This window comes from Toxorhynchites rutilus, chromosome 2 (genome assembly GCF_029784135.1).
Source record: "Toxorhynchites rutilus septentrionalis strain SRP chromosome 2, ASM2978413v1, whole genome shotgun sequence".
NCBI lineage: Eukaryota > Metazoa > Arthropoda > Insecta > Diptera > Culicidae > Toxorhynchites > Toxorhynchites rutilus.
Window position 1 is genome coordinate 294,397,604 of NC_073745.1, and position 22,545 is coordinate 294,420,148.

General features: G+C 37.6%; 1 protein-coding gene across 2 annotated transcripts in view; it reads right to left on the reverse strand.

Annotated features, from left to right (window-relative positions):
* Positions 1–22,545, reverse strand: part of LOC129770900 (zwei Ig domain protein zig-8) — a 702,824-nt gene that overhangs the window by 384,617 nt on the left and 295,662 nt on the right. The gene's annotated exons all lie outside the window — the stretch shown is intronic.

Sequence of the window (22,545 nt, forward strand, 5' to 3'; positions counted from 1 at the left end):
ACACCTGGGACCACAAGTTTTGACTTGTGAGAAGTTGCTTGCAAGTTTTTAACTTTGCAGTTCATTCGCCTCTATGTGTGAAGTTAGCAGATGAAAGTTCAGCGGATAAAAGTTTCTGTTGCGTGCAAGTCGTTGGCTGGATTTAATGAATAATGAATTATTTCAGTTGGAATAAATGGATTGTTTATCAAGTAACAACCTTCAAAATCATGCTCATTAGATAGAGAATTGAATTATTCATCTTTCAATGGAATTCATTTTTTTCTTGATCGTGACAGAGAAAAGTTATAGACTGAAACGTGAGCATGGGTTAATATAGGAAAATATACAGAATTTTGAAAATCGAAAAAAGTTGTTCAAATAGAGTTATCGAAGTTATTCGATAGAGAAATATTTTATCTATCTTCCAGCCACAATTTATATAAAGTTATAGGCCAAGTTGCATGGGAGAAATTAATTGTTTTGAAGAAAATTGAAAAACGTTATTTGAAAGGACCGAAAACACATTCTCGAGATAGTAACCATTCGATGAATAATATTTTTATTTATCTGTAGCTAAACTTTCATTGGTCGGAAAAGGGTCTAAGTTATACAACTTGTATGGGAGAAATTTATAAATTCAAAGAAAATTGGAAAAAGTTATTTGAAAGGACTCAAAACACATTTTCGAGATAGTACTAATTCGATAAAGAATATTTTTATTTATCTTTAGTCAAATTTTCATTGGTCCGAAAAGGGTATGAGAAAAGTTATCGGCCAAAACGTTCACGAGTTGTTCGGGGGAAAGGTTCTGGCTTGGTAAGGAAGTAAAAAGTAAAATGGAAGTAAAAATGTCTATTGTATAGAAATTTTGACTATTTTACGAGTCCCTATGTAACTCACCATAGGATCTATGGTGGAAAACGTACCTTTAAATTTTTAGCACGCCATTCTGAATAGCTTCGAGATGAAAAATTGAAAAAAATACTTAAAATGCATCTTACTATGATATATCGAGAAATATTATCAAAAAATATTTCTATATATAAATATCAATAAAAATATATGTAAATTCCTAAAAAAAATCTTGAAATATTGAATTTTTTCTGAGAATTTAGAGATTCAGTACTACTATAATTCGTATTTAAATGTGTTCCTACGCTTTTTATAGATATGTGTGATTTTTTTCAGATAGTAATAAGATAATTCTCATATATGGTTCACTCTAAGAGCTATAGTGAAAAAATTAGTTTTTCGTTTTTCCCCCGTTCTCAATAGGCTTGGAAATGAAAATTTGAGAAAATACTCAAAGTACATCTACTATGGTGTACCGCGACAAATTATAACAAAATTCAATCCCCCGCGTGAAAAATACTGGGTGTATAGAATTTATTCGTGTTTTCAAAACAGTTTTTCGATGATTATTTATTGAACTATTCATTATCAAACAAGAATTCGAAATGTTTCGTCCATACAATAATATCTCAGTACTGAATGGTCCATAACAACGTTATAGAAATCAAATGAAAAAAAGTTGATAACGCCAGTTGGATTTGCTATCTTGGAAAACACAGAAAGAAATCGATTTCTCATTTCTTCCCGATATTTTTGTCCACTACATCTACATTAGGGTGCCAATGAATGTATGGGAAAAATCGACCCTAAAATTTCAAAATGTTACCCTACACAAAATGTTCACCACCTCGAAAAAACACCCTATGCCAAATTTCAGCTGAATCGGATTTAAGGGAGAGTGGCGCAAAGCGGTCAAAGTTTGAGTTGATTTTGATTTGACCTTGATTTTCGGTGATGTTTCGTTTTTCAAAAAAACTCAAATTCTAACGTTTGTGACACCAGTAAATGAAGTCCGAATGAGCTAATATTTTGTAAGGGTATATTATCGTGCAAATCGACATTTCGTAGCAAGTTCCGAATGAAAAATCGCGATAACTATTTTTATTGGCACCCAAAATCATACTTTTCATTTCGTATTCCGATTTTTGACAACAAATTTTTTTGACACTTTGATTAGTTATCTTATTACTATCTGAAAAAAATCACACATATCTATAAAAAGCGTAGGAACACATTTAAATACGAATTATAGTAGTACTGAATCTCTAAATTCTCAAAAAAATTCAATATTTCAAGATTTTTTTAGGAATATATATATATATTTTCATTGATATTTATATATAGAAATATTTTTTGATAATATTTCTCGATATATCATAGTAAGATGCATTTTAAGTATTTTTTTTTCAATTTTTCATCTCGAAGCTATTCAGAATGGCGTGCTAAAAATTTAAAGGTACGTTTTCCACCATAGATCCTATGGTGAGTTACATAGGGACTCGTAAAATAGTCAAAATTTCTATACAATAGACATTTTTACTTCCATTTTACTTTTTACTTCCTTACCAAGCCAGAACCTTTCCCCCGAACAACTCGTGAACGTTTTGGCCGATAACTTTTCTCATACCCTTTTCGGACCAATGAAAATTTGACTAAAGATAAATAAAAATATTCTTTATCGAATTAGTACTATCTCGAAAATGTGTTTTGAGTCCTTTCAAATAACTTTTTCCAATTTTCTTTGAATTTATAAATTTCTCCCATACAAGTTGTATAACTTAGACCCTTTTCCGACCAATGAAAGTTTAGCTACAGATAAATAAAAATATTATTCATCGAATGGTTACTATCTCGAGAATGTGTTTTCGGTCCTTTCAAATAACGTTTTTCAATTTTCTTCAAAACAATTAATTTCTCCCATGCAACTTGGCCTATAACTTTATATAAATTGTGGCTGGAAGATAGATAAAATATTTCTCTATCGAATAACTTCGATAACTCTATTTGAACAACTTTTTTCGATTTTCAAAATTCTGTATATTTTCCTATATTAACCCATGCTCACGTTTCAGTCTATAACTTTTCTCTGTCACGATCAAGAAAAAAATGAATTCCATTGAAAGATGAATAATTCAATTCTCTATCTAATGAGCATGATTTTGAAGGTTGTTACTTGATAAACAATCCATTTATTCCAACTGAAATAATTCATTATTCATTAAATCCAGCCAACGACTTGCACGCAACAGAAACTTTTATCCGCTGAACTTTCATCTGCTAACTTCACACATGGAGGCGAATGAACTGCAAAGTTAAAAACTTGCAAGCAACTTCTCACAAGTCAAAACTTGTGGTCCCAGGTGTATGTCTTACAGATTTCTTCCCGGTTTTAAAGTGTTAAAACATCAGTCAATTATTTCTATCGAAGTATTAACAATTCAGAACTTTCTCGGCTGTACAAAAATAAATGCTTTGTTAATTTCGAACGGCTGGTCGTAAATGGGTTAAATACAATTCAAAACTATTGTTGACGGCGACACCGTACCTTGGCACAGAAAAGAATGAACTACGGTTTCCGCGATATCAAAAAAAAAATAATAGTTTCGAGGACTACTTTGAGTTTACGAGTCGAGCTAACGAATACTCAATGAATTCGACTTTCAGCTCTCGTTCTGAATCGTTTAAATCAACTAAAACATAGAAGGAATAATGTAGTAAATTATGGTAATTAAATGCATAGTAGGATGCTACCCATAAATATCCGGATTGCCTATAACATTTGCATTCATATTTTTTGCTGTTTCCCGAGAAATAAGACTGGGTTATTTTGGAGGATATACGACCCCTATATCACAGGAAACTCAAAAATAATATAGTTATTACATAATTATGATACGGAATGCATTCTTAATTTTGTTTTGTTTTGTACTCAGTTGATGTTTCGATCCGGGTATAAACACCTAGAATGTATAATGTAAAACAACTTCAAAACTACACTGTCGGTAATTCAAAAATCGAGCGAAGAGACGATTGTCGAGAAAAAAGTTATTGTTATATGTTTCAAATACTCAAATCCATCCATTAAGATTCTCCAATTTCAAAGCCAAATTCCACGTCTATATCTGTGAACTGTGAACACTGAACTTTTGCACATAAATCCATCGTTCTTTTCAATTACCACACCATCAAAACAAAACATTACCACACCATCAAAACTTTAAAATTTCTAGCGCTCCCGATCATTATGCTGCAAAGCTGGGACCTGTTTATGTACCCTGCAAGATAATTGCCAGAAGAGGAGCAACTTCTTATGAGTTAGTTGATCAAGAGGGAAAGAATATAGGGATATTAGCGGCTCAGGATTTAATTCCAGCCTAATGAAGTAGAATGAGAGTAGAAATGATAAAGAAAGGAAACCGTGGAACCATGGGTTGGAAAACAAATAGAATTGGAGGATGAGGTAAAAAACTGGCAGGAAGAGATACTAGAGAGAATCCCGGGATTAGATTGAGCTGGATTACAGAAATTAGGAATGATGAATGAGTAATGGATGGCAGGTTTACCATGGAAGATTGTTTTAAAATATCATTGGCTGGAGATGGTATGATTAATTAAGAATGAACAATAAAAAATGATCAGTAATCAGTCAGGGATACTCAGAGATTATCTTCGTATGAGAGCTCAAATTATGACCTGACAAGAATATGCTTCATGGTTGAACTGATTACTCTTGACAAAACTAGGGAGACTGTTGATCTGGACGTTATTTTTCGATTGTGTGAGTGGATGTGACCATGAGAATGAGAAACCACAGCAGGCATGACGGGATCATCTATGATGTTCTGTCATTTTTGCTGTCTGGTGTGGGGGTATTGTAACCTGATTTCCAGGTTCCTTAAGGACACACTGGAAGAGTGAGTCAAGTGCCATAGGAAAAACACATCGCACTCACACAACAGAACAACAGAACATACCACACCTTGGCTGGGGCTAACCGGGGAGATAAATGAAGGTGGTCAGTGGGTATAATTCATCTCCATTCTCTCCACCGGTACCGGTACTCATGGAAGAAGCTGGTCACACATCTTGGAGGATATAAAAGGAACCTACAAAGAGAGCTGGGCTCTCTCATTGCTGGAACGATAGTAGAGACCAGCATGCTGCGCGCGCGCCAAATGGCTGAGTAGACCAGCCAACATCAGCCTTCTTCCATCCTGACCACGCTACGCCATACCATGGAGAGGACCGCCAGACACCAGAGCTCAGCCCAAATCAGCCAACCCGGAGACACTACACCACTTTACATACATAAGTACACATACACATACACTGTATAAATATCGTAAGTAGAAAATAAGTCGTGTTCATCATTCTTTGGTACAGCTCATAATTCCTTCTGTGTGGAATGACTCAGGAATTAGTCGGTGGTTGCCAGGACTTCGAACCTGGACGTTGCCTTATAGAGGGCACTTGGGTCGGGCGACTAGAGCCTTCGCAACGTCCGTACAATATAATTTTTGTCTCCATCTCATGCGCTTCCGGGCAAGGAGGTGACAACCTATACAACTTATATGGGGGAAATTGATTAATTTGAAGAAAATTTAAAAAAGTTATTCGAAAGGACCCAAAACAAATTTTTGAGATAATACTCATTGGATAGAGAATACTTTTATCCATCTTCAGCCAAATTTTCGTTGGCCGGAAAAGAGTCTGAGGAAAGGTAAGGGCCAAAATGTATACAAGTTGTAGGAGGGGATTTAATAAATTTATCGAAAATGGAAATAGAACTTATTCACACTCGAAAAACAAAAAAATTAAGGAATTCGAAACATTTAGGCGATTTTTGAAATGCTTTAAAATCGTGAAATATTAACGCATGAAGATGGGATATAAATCTCTTTAAAGCATAATTTACATGGATTTACACGGAATATTTGACAGAGAAATTTATAATTCGATGTATGTAGATTAGGGTGCCAATGAAAATGGTCATCTCGAGTTTCAAAAAGTTACCCCATAAAAAATGTTCACCACCTCAAAAAAACACCCTATGCAAAATATCAGCTCAATCGGACTTAAGGGAGAGTGGCGCAAAGCGGTCAAAGTAAAGGAAACCGGGGTTTTCGCAATTTTTTTTCATGCCAAATGTCTTAAAAATATATGACACGTGAAGATCTGTCATATAATTTGGTGATTTGGTGTGGGGGCACTTTTTACTCCCTTGCCCGGCCAGGCCCTTTGCCAAAAAAAGTTGCGTTTTATTGTCAATTCAGGTTGTTTCCGACTCATGTGGCATAATCTGTCAACATTACTATCCTTTAGCGAACCTCCTTACATGTAACTTACAAATGTTGACAACTATGAATACTCACCATATAATCTTTATAAATGTTGAAATATGATTATTTAGAATTGTGCGAGAACATACCTGAAAAAGAGAAGAGAATGACGAGGCTTTAGATATATGTAAACAGTTTGATTCTATAATTCAACAGACCAAAAGGGAATAGTTTGAAGCTTTCTTCTCTCTCTTTCGCTTTCTCTCACTCTCTTTCTCTCTCTCTTCCACAACATCATTCACGATTCAACAGTCAACCAACTAGCAACCAGTCGGCGGGGCGGTGAGGGTGGCACGTATGACGAGGTCTTTCAAGGCCAGGAAATGAGAGTTTATAGGTTTTGCTTACCAAATTGGTATTTTTCAAGTCTAGAGGCAAATGAACTAAAAAAGCTTGAAAACTTGGAAAAAAAAGCTTGGTGGTGGATCACACCTTTTAGGGAAATGCCGGTTCCTCCGGCGGAAGGAGGCCTGGATGATAGCTCAGGATTTTGGAATATGCCTTGCACTGGAGAATCAAAATAACACATTGGAAATCAAGCACTTGGAATATTTTTACACATTGGATGGTTTTAATTAGCGATATTATTTGGTTAAAGGTTGAAATTGGAATGGTATATGTATATTGGCAGAGAACTTCTTCATGCACGTTTTTGGTTGTATGCGTTCGCATCGGGTTATTGTGTTGCCAAACACTGCATTTTACTACCAAACACTGCATTTATAATGGGAGGAATAGATTTGGATGGGAATAAGGTTAGGGATGGGAAAAGGAAGTGACTTTATTGGATTACTGTTTCTCTTTCCCGTTATCGGCCATCACCAATACCAAAAAATCCCCGCCGAATGAATACTTAAGAACGCCATAAAGCACACTAAGAAAAATAAGGAGCCGAAACGAAACGGGACGGAATTGGTTACGTGTAATAGTTGTTTAATGATTAATTTACGGCCTGAAGTCGGCGGAATACGGAATATTATCAGTATGTCGAGACTACATCATAATTACCAAACAGTGTGAATTATTTGAGCGAATAAACGGAACATAAAATTAAGGATAAGTATATAATGTTTCAAATTCATTTCAACATTTTCTTTCTAGGTACAGGTAGAATAATATTTTGGAAGAATAATGATTATGAACACATTTGTATAGAGAAAACATCCGTCGAAAATTCCAGCAGTTAATGCAAACGGCGTACCACTGTGTTCGACGTATTTCATTCACAACACTCTATCGATCCTCAGAGGTTATTTTGCTCTCATAATCCGTATCGAGCATAGCCGCTGTTTGTGTAACTCAACATTAAGGAAGACTATTGACTGCTCACTAGCTGGAGGGAGACTGCGTAATAGGTGAAGTAGCATCCCAAAAATTCAAAATAAAAAAAGCTGTTTTTTCGATTTTCCAGACCGGTGCAGAATATCAGCCATCTCGAAGTGTTTGTCTTCAGCCCATTCGATTACCTGGGCCAGTTCTTGAGCGACTTGGTGGGTTCGGAACAATGCTGGACCTGAAGGTACGATGTCCCCCAAAAACGAATCTTCGTCTCCTTGTTTATTCAAGAAATGCTCATCATTTCCTTCTTCCTCTATGCCGTCGCGATAATTTCGGCATCTGAGTATTCATCAACGCAAAATTCTTCCTCGGGATATTCCGTTGTTTCAACTGAGTCGATGTCCATCTGGGTATTGAAAATATACGCAAAAGAACGTAGTCTTCGTGCAGCAGTTTCGTTCCAACTCTATGCTATAGGCTCCATATAGGCTGGAATTTTCCCAACATTGTTGAACCACTGTTTCGGAGACATCCATCCATGCTTCATGCAGCCAAAAAGAAGCGTCTTTAAGGTCGATTTCCTTAATCCGTTGCTTAAAGTTAGACTCATTGGCAACTTAGAGATGTAGTTTGTCTCGGTACCTTGTACCTGTAATTTGAATAACCTAAAGCTCAAAGAGGTCACATTTTGCGGTAGAAACTTTATCTCTATCAAGCCGTCATCCGAAAGTAGCTCATGTTGGAAATGATGGGCCGTACAATTGTCCAGAAGGAGAGCGGCCTTTGGTTCGATTCCCATTCTACTGGAACATTAGAAAAAAATTGGTAAGAAAACATCGTGCAACCACTTCTGAAATATGGTGTGAGTCATCCATGCATTGTTTGAAGCTACATCAAACAATGCATGCATTCAACTGGAATTTGAACGTTTTTGAAAGTTCTCAGGTTCTTAGTTTTTCCAATCATAAACATCGGCAATTTGTGAGTACCCGTAGAATTTGCGCATGGCATAAAGCTAACTCTATCTTTTGCCATCTTTAGCTCCAGAGCAGTAGACTCTTCAGTGTACAGTTTACCCGAAGAAAGCCTTATAAAAAGGGGCCGATTCATCGACATTGTACACCTGTTTAGCAGCTAATCTTCGCTCTTGCACGTTAGATAAAAAATCCAGTTTGAAGGATCCGACGCTTGCTCACTAGATAGTTCTCCTCCGAAACATTCAGGGGCCGAATGTCAAAACGCTTTTTGATGTTTCGCACACATGATTTCACTGAATTTGAAATCTTCAGGAATATCATACTCATTGACAATAATTCTGGCTCTTGCAATATAATTTTTTTTCTAGGTTTTACATTTTTTTTAATTTCATTTATATTTAAACAGAAGGGGAGAGGGTGGTGTGTGTTGCAAAAATTGAAATATTCGTGTTATGTAATTTTCGAATGATCCCAAAATATTTACAAGCACTAAAAAGTTTTAAAAAATATAAAAAAATGGGTGGGTTAAATCTATGATATAACAGCAAGGTTGACGTGGGACTACCTTAGCTTAGCAATCATTTGTTTGTATTGATTTAATTTTTGATTGAATGATTTTTTTCAATTTCCGAATTCAATTGAATTCAATATATTTGCTTTGTGAGTTAAAAGATTGTATAATGAGGTAAATTCAAGCATTTGGATAGATTATGTTCTTGGTAACAAGTAAATTTAATGACAATCCTTTTACGTTTGGTATGATGACATCTTGGTTTTGAAGTCTATGTTAGATAAACACATTTCAGTCGGAACAAAAATGTCCCCGATTTGCATGTATTTATAATTCCAAGTTCCCCAGATACCTTCGTTTAGAAGTCAGGTAAACACATTTCAGCCGGAATAAAAATGACCCCGAATTGCATGAATTTGCAATGCCAATTTCCCCAGACACCTTGGTTCTGCAGTTTGTGTTAGGGAAACACATTTCAGCCGGAACAAAAATGCCCCCGACTTGCATGTATTTGCAAAGCGGATACCACCAGGCACATTGATTTAGAAGTCCGTTTTAAGGAAACACAGCTCGGTTGGAACAAAAATACCCCCTACTTGCATGTATATTTGCTAAGCGGATTTCCGGAGGTACATTGGTTTTGAAGTCTGCGTTCGGGAAACCGTAAATCGGGCCAATCAAAAGTAGGTAGTTAGGGCGTTTAGATAACGCTTGACACTTCACAGTTATTCCATTTTTTATCTAATGAAAAATAACATTTTATTAATTGCAATAGATTCGTAGAAATATTCCGTATCAATTGATGCAAACATTTTTCCGACCTGTTAAGAAATGTTCGAGTTGTAAGCATTTGGAATCTTTCATTTTTTCCTGCATGTTCTGTGTTTAACTTTTCATTTTACCCACATATACTCCGGTTAAACGTAGTCCCACGTCAACCGTTCGTTTTTGGCACGGTTCGATTTTGGCAACAAAAAAAATGGGTTTGTTATAACTATGATATAACCGCAAGGTTGACGTGGAACTACCTTAGCTTAGCAATCATTCGTTTGTATTGATTGAGTTTTTGATTGAATGAAACAATTTCCGAATTCAACTGAATTCAATTTAATTACTGTGTGAGTAAAAGGCTAAATAAATGCCATGTAAGGTCAATCCATACATTGTGATAGATTATGTACAAGTAAATTTAATGACAGTCCTTTTACGTGTGGAATGATTTCTAGGACAAAATATATGAACGGCAGAATTATCAAACGATTATTTTATTTTACATTCCCTCTGAAGTTTGCATCTCTCAAGTGTACGTACTTCTCAAACCGCGAATTTGCTGGATTCGCGGCACTCAGTTTCGATTTTGACATGTGCGTCGAACGCATATTGTTTAATCAATAGGCGTTATCGCAGCAAACGGTTATCAACATTTTGCCTAATCATCAAATGGTATGAGTAGAAATTCAGTGAGTAGAAGATATGAAAGCATATCCTTCAATGCAATCTTGAATAACCGAGCCAAAGCGTTGTGTTCGTAGCCGCTTTTGTAATCCGTGTTAGGAGAACGCTTTTTGGAGTGCAAAACAAAACATGCGGGTGCAGAAGTATCCCCTTGCATGAATCAACAACTTCAACTTCTACTTTTTGTACTACAGATGCTTTAAACTTGAAAGTTAATTCGCCTCTAATGTCTGCACGATTTTTCCAGGTTCTTAAGTCTAGAAGACCGTGTTAAGGAAACATATTCTAGACTGTACAGAGGCAAGCGAGTATGAAAGTGCTCGCATTTCGCATTTATTTGCGAAGCCGATTTCCCCAGACACCTTGCCAATTTCCACACGCTCCATGGATTTGAAGTCTGTGTTGGGGAAACTCATTTCAAACGGAACAAAAATACCCCCGCCTTGTATGTATTTGCAAAGCCGATTTCCCACAGGCACCTTAAATTTGAAATCTCTGTTAGGGAACACATTTCGGTGGAAACAAAATCTCTCCCTACTTTCATGTATTTGCAATTCCGATTTCTACAACGCTGCTTGGTTTTGAAGTCTGTGCTAGGGACCATATATCGGTGAGAACAAAAGTCCCCCTACTTGCATGTATTTTCAATGCCTATTTTCCCAAGGCTGCTTGGTTTTGATGGCTGTGCTGGGGAAACCGTAAATCGGGCCAATCAAAACGAGGCAGTTAGTTTAGATAACACTTAACATTTTACAATTATTAAATTGTTTATCTATTGAATAATAACATGTTATTAATTGCGATAGATGCGTAGAAATATTCCCTATCGATTGATGCAAACATCTTTCCGATCCAGTAAGAAATGTTTGAGTTATAAGCATTCGAAATCTTGCATTTCTTCCCGCATGTTCTGTGTTTGGGTTTTCACTTTACCCCCTATATATTCCGGTTAGAATCCAAAATCGAACGGGGTCTGTAGTAGAGAAATACTAATTCTTTACATATGCTGCACTGCACAATGGTCCAGGAGATATATTTAAGTGGAAATTAGCATTTAGATCTTGACAGTTGTTCTCTGGACAAAAACTGCCTTAGACAAAGTTGTGACTCATGATAGAGCGCTCGTTTTTATGTTGTCAAAAATAGGGTGACCAAAATTGTCGATGAAATAAAAAATCTAACTTTCTTATCTTTATAGATAGAGGTAAAAATAGTTCGACAATGGTGTAGCTCCAATTATTTGAGACATCTTTGTAGAATAAAGTTTTCCTCTATCTCTTGAAATAACCGATATAGCGCCTTTTTTCTATGTTACGTTAGGGTCACCATGAATAAACTGTTTTTTTGCTCTAACTTTTATGTTTCAAATATTACATGCAAACTATCTTCGAAAGACTTTTAGAGCTTACTAAAACAAACATTTTTCGGTGCAGAACTTGTCAATATCTCAACTAAACTCAAAGTTATTGATATTTCTTCTCAAAAAACATGCTCTTTTCATTTATTTGTCATTATTTCTGGTAAACAAAGTTTATTTGCGACATTTGAAAGAGCATATTTCACTCTACATGATGTGTGATTTTCAAAACTATGTTATTTTTTGTGTTTGAGTAAATTAAAGTTGAATTAATCATGATTTTTTGAGTAAAAAACCATCAATAACTTTGAGTAGGATTAAAATATAGACAAGTTCTGTATCGCAAAATGTTGGTATCGATAATCTCTAAAAGTCGTACGAAGACAGTTTTGATGTAGAATTTGAAATATGAAAGTTAAAGCAGAAAAAACACGTTTTTTCATGGGCACCCTAATGCAACTTAGAAAAAAGCGTTAAATCGATTATTTTTAAAGATAGAAAAAAGCTTTAATCTACAAAGTTGTTTGAAATAACTGGGGCTACAAGATTGTTGAACTATGTTTATCTGTACCTATAAAGATAAGAAAGTTAGATTTTTTCATCGACAATTTTGGTCACCCTATTTTTGATAACATAAAAATGAGCGCTCTATCATATGTATCAACTTTGTCTAAGACAGTTTATGTCTAAACAATAAATATCTCCCACAAAGTGGTTTTTAGCTCCTTCTATCTGAGTTGCATTGGGGTAACTATGAAAAAACGGGGTTTTTTACTCTAACTTTTATATTTAAAATTCTACATCAAAATGGTCTTCGTACGACTTTTAGAGCTTATCAATACCAACATTTTGCGATGCAGAACTTGTCTATATCTTAATCCTGCTCAAAGTTATTGATGGGTTTTCATCCAAAAACTCATGATTTCTATTTTAATTTACTCAAACACAAAAAATAACATAGTTTTGAAAATCACGTATCATATAGAGTGAAATATGTTCTTTCAAATTCCGTCAACAAACATTTTTTTATGTTTGCCCCAGAAAGAATGACAGATAAATGAAAAGAGCATGTTTTTTGGGAAGAAAAATCAATAACTTTGAGTAAAGTTGCGATATTGACAAGTTCTGCACCGAAAAATGTTTTAATTAGTAAGATTTAAAAGTCTTTGGAAGACAGTTTGAATGTAAAATTTGAAACATAAAAGTTAGAGCAAAAAAACAGTATTTTCTTGGTGACCCTAACGTAACTTAGAAAAAAGGCGCTTTAACGGTTATTTCAAGAGATAGAGGAATAATTTATTCTACAAAGATGTCTCAAATAATTGGAGCTACACCATTGTCGAACTATGTTTACCTCTATCTATAAAGATAAGAAAGTTAGATTTTTTATTTCATCGACAATTTTCGTCACCCTATTTTTGATAACATAAAAACGAGCGATCTATCATGAGTAACAACTTTGTCCAATACAGTTTTTGTGTAGATAATAACTGTGAAGCTCTAAATGCTAATTTCCACTTAAATGCATCTCCTGGACCATTGTGCACTGTTATAAATATATGTATCAGTGTGAAGATGGTTATAGAGATTGTATATCGAGGGAAAAAATGTAATATACGAATGTATCTACAATAAACTCGTTGACTGTTTCATTCCTTCAAGCGCCTGACTCATACCCGACTTAGGCAGAACGACGAAAGCTAACTGCTTGCCCTACCGAATCTAGCAGCACGGAATGGCAATAACGGTGTATATCGAACGATTTACTTCTCCGGTAATGCTCCGAAAGTATTTTTCTTCAGGCTTAGCATGTAATCCATGGCCCAAATACGGCAGCAATCCGCCTAACGAAACGTGGCTTCTCGTTTAGCGCACTCTCATTGTGCCATCAAAGGATATCCATGAGCAGTTCAACCGAGCCCGATATGATGTATGCAAGCAGAATGTTATACGTTTTTTCGTCCTGTCTGTGTGTGTGTTGCTTCGCTTTGGTTCATACGATATTAGGATACGTCGATAAATTTTTTCATCCTTGTTATAAATACTCTTAATCCGGTTTCGCCATCATCGCCGCATAGATGGAGCTTGCTCGAGAAAGGGAAACAAATAGGCAGTTTTGCATACATTAAATGGGAAAATTCGGCTATATCCGTTCATTTCGGGCAGAGACGATAAGAGGAAAAAAAGGAGCAGAGCATAACCGAGCAGAATTTGTATGCTTTGCGGCGACAACGGTGGCGAAACTTCTTTGACGTCAACGTCCAATTACAGCGTCGCTCGCTCACACAATTGAATCGAGCCTAATTTTACCACAAAAAAAAATCCACCGAGTCCGAACACAAAAAAATCCTTTTACTTGCTCATACCGAAATTGGGTTTTCATGATCAAAATTCTAGACAGCTGTCACCGAGCCAACTCGCAGCTTGAAACGGATTCTGGCTAAATAGGGACAGAGTGAGAGAGAGTTTGTACCCTTGATTCTGGTGTAATGAATATGAGATGCAAATTAGCGTCAACAATTTAGTTGAAATTTCTGACAATGTTCCGTTTGGAAGTGGGACAAGCCTTCGGCGCACGGAGGGAGTGTACGTGAACAAACTCCCGTTGATTTTGGCACATTTTCCCCGAACGAACACCACAACCATCATGAATTGGCGTGACTCCCGAGAACAACAAAAAGCGCGAATAAATTAACATAATTTTATTACAATGTCCGACATGAGTCGGTTAAAAAAAAATCGAGCACCCATGGTCACTTGGAAGCAGATGCAGCGAACAACAACAGCGTTGCTGTGTTCGAAATCTGTGAACAAAAGGACATGTTTATGTTGCCCAGCCCACGGCGGGAAATCATTCTGCATGCTTCGGTACGATGCAAATAGAGTGCATGGTAGATGGATGTATGTGTGATTTGGAATCGATTTCTGGCTAATGATCACCAGGGTTACATTACATTAAACGGTGTTGTGTCCCGTGGGTGACCGGAAAAGGAATTGCCAATGTACCGAATCAAACATAATTTGCCACAATTTATTCGGTCTGATGGATTGCCATGATGTTTTGGAATAGCTTGTGGAGAAATAGAAATCAGATCCATAGTTGGATGTAATCGGTGAAGCACGACGATTAATGAGTGCGTCCAAGGTGCCGATGCATTGATCAGTCATGAATTGGATTCTATTTCCTGTGAATCATTATTGTTCGGATATTTTAAAGTATTTCGATTATAGAGAATGATTCCAACGTGTTTGCATTAAAAAAATGGACAAAAATTGCCGATTTTTCATGGGTTTGCCTTCACACGCACTGACGAAACTACCCATGCAGCATCAATCATAGTAACCCATGAGACAGCAGAAAAAAATTGACAGCTCTATCAGTCGAACTCCAACCGTGATGGCGAAAAAAGTGAACCTACTCCATTCGGAAGTGTGCGCGTTCAAAGAATGGTACCCCACCGCGTCGAAAACGGACATCGTGCGGCACTTTGTGGACGCCGGATACGCCCGTTCCGGCATCTACAACATCTTGGCACTATTGGACAACAATCAGAGCATCGAAAGAAAGCCCGGTTCCGGACGGCCGACGACCCTGAGCGGCAAGAAGCTCCAAAGGATGCAGAAAAGGAAGATCGAGGTAAAAGTGGCTACATCGCTGCGTGCGCTTGGCCGGGAGGTCGGTGCAACCGGCCAAACAGTAAAAATGTACCTGGCGTATATGGACATTAGAGTGCCAATGAATATATGGGAAAAAACGACCCTAAAATGTCAAAAAGTTACCCTATACAAAATGTTCTCCACCGCGAAAAAAAGGCCTATGCCGAATTTCAGTTCAATCGGACTAAAGGGAGAGTGGCGCAAAGCGGTCAAAGTTTGAGTTTTTTTGAAAATCGCACTCTCCCTTAAGTACGATTGAGCTGATATTTTGCATAGGGTGTTAGGGTTTTTTCCAGGTGTTATTCGAGGTATTCGAGGTGTTGAACGTTTTTTATGTGGTAACTTTTTGAAATTCGAGATGACCATTTTCATTGGCACCCTAATGGACATACATGTCGGGAACAGTGTTGCCACATTTTAATATGTACCAGAAGGGTTAAAAATGACTAGTACCCTGCCAGTCATTTTTAACCCTTCTGGTCGTATATTACTTCTCCCACGAATGAAGTGAGTTCCGAACAGAAGTTTATTCCACACAAAGTTCCCCGAGAAGGTGCTGCTGTGGCTGACAATCAGCGAGTATGGGATGTCAAAGCCGCTCTTCTTTTGCTCCGGACTGGCCGTTAACGCAGAAATTTATAGTATGAAGTGTCTGCCGGAAGTTGCGTCGTTCATCAAGGAATACCGTAAGGGTGAAGACGCAGTGTTATGGCCAGATCTGGCGTCGGTCCACTACTCGAAGCGATCGTTAGAGGAGATGAAGCGGCTTAATATCGATGTGGTGCTCAAGTCGGCGAACCCGCCCAACGTTCCCAGCTGTCCAATCGAGAAATTCTGGGCAAACCTGAAGCGTAAGATCTACTCCAACAATTTTTTCGCGAAAACTGAGAAGGAATTGATAAACAAAACGACGAAAGAACTCAAAAACATGCCTACACTCATGTTTTCGTCCGTCATGGCGAATGTTCCGGTTAACTGCTCAAAGACCGCTCGTAAGGGCGTGGTTTTTTTTGCAAGTACGGTAATATAATTACCTTCCATGGGCAATTTATCAAACTCAATTATCTGTCTAAGTTTTTTTATCACCATTCGAAAAATGTCCATTTTTTAATGCAAACATTACTTCTACAGTTCATTCTGTCAAATATATAGCCTTAATTTGTGTTCTTAATGTTTTTATGAAAATGCTTTATTTATTATTGAAATTTATACACTATCGCCTCCAAAATAGATCCCTTCTGAAGCAGTACAGCTTTTTTTCCAAACGAACAATCCAGTCATGGAAACTCTTTTTACAACGAATTCGCTCTTATGCATCATTACTGTCAAAACAGGTCCCACGAAGCGGTAATTTGACTCGTTCGCATGTCATTCTAGTACACCCATGTCTTGTCGCCAGTAATTATGCGTTAGATGAACGTAGGATCAGATTTTGATCATTCTAGCATGTCTTCAGCCACTTTTTTTTTTATCCAAAATATATATTTTATTAAGGCTCATATGGCGTCAGCCTAACGGGGCCGGGAGTTCAATATTTTGACAATGTTTGCTTAGACTATGTTAGTAATATGTAACCGATTACTCGCGGTTGACTCGAGGTTAGTATTACAGATGTTCTCATAATTGGTATGTCGCAGTCTTCGATGCTCTGTACGTGTGCCCCACACGGGATACTTCCTATTGGGATGCAGCTGACCATTAATCAGCAACGCCCCCCTAGTCTGTACCCCATATCTAGCGTGGGTCTTCAGCCACTTGATTGCGATGAAATTTTTGAAGAAAATTGTGCTCTTTTGGCACCAGCACAGCGATTTTTGTCATGCTCCATAACATTAACCAATATATGACGAACGGTCTCGTGAGAGATATTTAATTCGCGGCCTAGTCCTCTCAAACTTAAATGACGATTTCACCATTCCTTTTATTTTGTGTTTCCATCAGTTGAAGAGGTGGATGGTCGTCCTTGACGTGACAAAACGTTCACCTCTTCTCGGTCGTCTTTGAATGCCTTATATCATTCATACATCCGTGTTTTCGACATAGTTGGGTCACTAAATGCTATCTGTAACATTTTCAACATTTCGACATAAGAAATTTTGTTTGCAACACAATATCTTTCGCTAATAGAATTATTCTTTAGAGAACGCCGAACAAAATAAGTTAACTTGTTCTTAAGCGGGCCTTACATGGTCAATTTTATTGACAATATGATGACATTTGAGAGCATAATGACAGCTGAACATGGCCGACAACGCAGAAATCCGGATTTTCTGATTTTCGGGCATCAATATCGTGACATTTCATATGGATGCATGATGTTGACGTTTTACCTCACGGACTACTAGACTGAGTTGCCAGATTTGCAAGCGGACATTTAATTTTTGTTAGTCTTTTGTGCGATTGCAATTAAAATTTATAAACTAACTACTTGAAATTGTAGGAACCATAAATGAAAGCTTTTGGTTTGGAAAACTGATACAGTAATTTACATTTAATGCGACATGCCGAGGAACCACTCAGTGTCGCATTGGAGGCGATTTTGACTGTAATTGGACATTGACGATGAGGTACAGTGGTACAGTGTCGACGTCTGGAGGCGAATTTCAAAGTGGGGTCATAATTTGGGCTCCGAACTCGATGTTTACAAAAATGTCCAATTAGAGGTCAAAATTTCCAATTAAACGTGTCGCATTACAGGGATGTCCAAATAGAAAAATGTCGCATTAAATGTAAATTACTGCACTCTAAATAGCAAAATACGGTACTTTTCACAATACAAATCAAAACCTCAAAGTAAACTAACAATGTGATGGGAGTGAGAGTGAATGAAAATTAACAACGTCTTAGGATTTTTTTAACGTTGAACTCGGTTATTCTTTGCGCTAGCAAGCGTGGCAGCCACCTTAGGCTAAGTTGTGTGTTTCTTCACACTCCGCTATAAAATTTGGAGAATGAGAAAATCTGAGAAAATTATAAGTGAATAAACATCACGTGTTAATTCAAGTTACAGTAGAATCCCGATTATCCGCGGAATAGTCCGGTAAACTCACCGCAAATAACGAAAATCACGGATGACCCATTAAAGAACCAAAAAAGAGATGCAAACACGAAAAAAAGATGTTTCAACATAAAAACTATGTTTTATCAATACAGAAATCATTAAACTATCCATCTATAAAGTCGTGTATACCAGTGTACACAAATAATGTAAAAGCCATGACCACAACAAAAGATCATGGGCCTACCACTTACTAACCAATTCCGGAAAGGCCCATTGATTTACTATGGAACTCGCAGTCGCGAATATTCCACAGGGAGGATCACCCGCTCGCGGATAAACGGGGTTCTACAGTCATAGTCTTATTTATGGAATACAAATATTTACCAATATATACCAAGCAGATATTTTCATTCAAATTTTAACAATTGAAAATTACACTTTAGCCTTCTTATCTGATGGAGAATAGTTTGGATCCCAAACTCGAATGTCGCCACTAGCCATCGCGGATACTTTCGTTGATGTCGAATGCCTAGCTGTCACTATATTGAAGACCCTTATTGTCAATAATTTTGATCGTGTAAGGTGCTCATAACGTCAATTTCGTTCAAAAGGGTTGTTTGTTTATTTGTTGTGCTTAAATATGATAATTTCAGCTGTCCAGTTTCTATAAGACCCCTTCAAAATTCATAAGTATTATCAATGAAAAATTCAAACCGATTGGCTGATTTACATGTCAATAATTGGTAACCTTGCCATTTCTACTAATAATCTTGAAAATTCGTGTTGGAATACTATTTACTGAATAATGCTGAACGGATTTCTCGATATTTTTCCATTTTTCGGAAATTGCGACTTTGAGCTCTTCAATCGTGGTGTACCGTTTTCACTCAGTGTAGATTCTGCGTACAAGGATCCAAATGGTCAAAAAAATTAAGTTTTTGTGCCTCAATCCATTGCTTAGTTTACTTGCTGGTATGAATGCTACTACATTGTTTTGCTAGAATGTGAATTTTTTGTAACGACATCCACGCAAAAACGGTAGGAGAGAGAATTCCAGAACATGTGTGTAATCCTTGAATGAAGTGAAAGCTATCTTGAGCTTTCCGGATGCCCAAAATCCCACTCAAACCATGCACGAGCCTCCACCAAAATTCCTGGTTGAAAAATACTGTTCCTTCTTCCGTAAATCACGCCAGTACCCATTGAAACCATGACGGCCATCCAAATTGAGCTTTTTTTCGTCAGAAGATAGCCCATACATTGAAGAACTTTTCGTTATGGTTTATAGCAAAATGTATTCTTTTGGAAACATTCTTTGTCACAACATACCATGACCCACTGTCGGTTCATGTGCCCTTTGGCAAAACTCAGGCGTCTTCCGATGTGAGATGATGTAAGATGAGAAGCTTTAACCTTTTTAACCCTCTTTATGTGAGGATTTATTACCAAAATTTGACGAATTGTCACCCGAGTAGTTGAGAAATTGAAATATTGCTTTATTTGTGTGGTGATACATCTGTTCATTATCTGTGACCTATGTAGAGAGAGACGAAAAATAAACAGACTGAAGAGTGATCTTGTAACCAACGGACGCGTGTTCAATTTGCTATACCACAAATTGGTGACGAGGTCGGGATTTTCGGCGAATTTGGAGATTGAGTTTGTGTATAAACGAAAGCGGATCTTTTGCTGGTGTCTAATAGTCGGAAAATGATAAAAGAAAAATCATTCCCAGAAGCTGTTTGGCAGCAGCAGTTGGGAGTGAAAGAGACGAACCTATTGTAGTTTGTTAGATAGCTACTGCGCAAGAAGCAGGTTATGGTATTGCTAAGGCACGAAAAGGCTGTCTGGATTTGCGACACGTAAGCAGATATTATTGCTAAGCCTCATCGGCCTGGATCTGCGACCTGAGAGCAGGAGCTTTGCGACTTGAAGCAGGCGGAAGGATTTTCTCGGATACAACTTGGAAGTTGTCAATAATAAGTCGAAGACCGGAGACAGGTAATATATCTTGTAAATTTTGAGTGAATTATTGCTTACAAAAGTGTTCCTTTAAGGATGGACCAAAATAAAGCGCTTGCAAATCTGCCAACGTTCTCTTATAGGGAAAAGTAGGTAAAGACGGTGGAGGCGATCTGGCGTAGTGGTAACATTCATACCTCTCACGCTAAAGGTCACGAGTTCAATTCTCACTCCCGACATTCTTCCAAAAATGGAAGCAAAGTGACGAACTAGCCAAATGTGTTGAAAGTCACTAAAATACAGATAAAAAAAAAAAAAAAAAAGGTAAAGACGGACACTGCGGGTAAGATGGACACTTTTAATATTTCATTAACTAAAATTTTTTGAGATATTTTAGTTATGCAAATACTTTCAATAAAGTGTATCAATACTTTCGAGACACACTGTTGATTTCCAGCGAGCGAACTGGCAAGCTTGTAAACAAAACAAAAATTGTCTTCGCGGGTGCACCATTCGATGTAATTTTTACTCCGTAGAAAATAGCGAAAAGTTCGTGATTTTTTGTTTTTTACGTGTTCCTCCAACGGGTATGTGTTTATTTAGTCCATCATTAACTATCCTGTGATAAATCAGAGGTTTTTCACCGCTTATAGGAAGAGCTACGGTCATTCGAAAAAAAAGCTGCCAGTTCGGACAAGACGGACACATTAAGGTAACGAAAGACGGACACTAGTATTTTCCTAGGGTATTTAACAAAACTTTTTGGTTTTACTATAAAGATGCCTACAAATTACAAGCGCAAGAGTAACCGGCAGTCATGGACCGCTCAGCAGTTGGAACAAGCCATTAAGGCTGTAAAAAGTGGATCGCCGGTGAAGACAGCAGCAAGAAGTTACGCAATTCCAAGATCCACACTGATTCGCCACCTCACAAGTCCAACTGTATCAACTTGGCTAGGACCTCTTGATTCCGTATTCAATTCTCAACAAGAAGAGGAGCTGGTACAACATCTGTTGGATTTGGAAAAGAGGTTCTATGGAAAAATGATGACTAATGTTCGAAAGCTTGCTTTTGATCTGGCCGAAAAAAATGGATTGCCACACCCGTTCAACAAGTCTACCAAGATGGCTGGAAAAGCTTGGCTAAGCAATTTTCTGAAACGAAATCCCAAATTGTCGTTCCGTAAACCTGAAGCTACCTCTGTCGCCCGAGCCAGAGGCTTCAATAAGCCAGCAGTATCTGCGTTTTACGATTTGCTGGAAGAAGCACTGAAAGATCCCAAATTGACGCCAGATCGTGTTTTGAACGCCGATGAGACTAGTGTTTGTACCGTTAGTATTTGTTTTGGCATTGTAGTTAGTTTAAAATTCAGTTTAATTTTTTATTCATACTTTCTTACAGGTTCCTCCGAAGAAGTCTAAGGTAGCGGCATTGAAAGGCAAAAAACAGGTTGGTGGTATTACATCTGCGGAACGCGGATAAACAGCTACGGCAGTAATGTGCATGTCCGCAACCGGACAGCACCTTCCGCCGTTCTTAATTTTTCTTCGCATGCGGATGCACGAAGCTTTGAAGAAAGGGGCATCACGTGGAAGCAAATTTGCCTGTAATGCATCGGGTTACATGACGGTCGAAATATTCAATGAGTGGTTCGATCACTTTTTGGAGCATGTAGAACCTTCTGAAGACAGTCCTGCCTTGCTCATAATTGATGGCCACTCGTCGCACACGAAGAACCTAGCTTTTACCGAGAAAGCTAGAGCTAACTTTGTTAAGGTTCTAGTTTTACCACCTCACACTAGCAACAAACTTCAACCGCTTGATGTATCCTTTATAGCACCTTTCAAGACGTACTACGCACAGGAAATAGAGCGTTTCCTACAACAGAATCCAGGCAAAGTCGTCAGCCAATATGACGTTGCCGAGCTCATGAAACCTGCATTCATCAAGGCGGCTACTACAGAAATTGCTGAGAATGGGTTCGAAAAAACAGGAATTTGGCCATTTGATCGCAATATTTTTTCCGATGATGACTTTGCCCCGGCCACGATGACTGATCAACCCGATCCTGAGATTCTTCGTGAAGAAGAGACGTTTCGATTGCATCTTGAAGGTGCACCTAGTCAATCGACCGTAAATCGCATTTCCTGTGAGAATAAAGAAGTTCAAGTGCT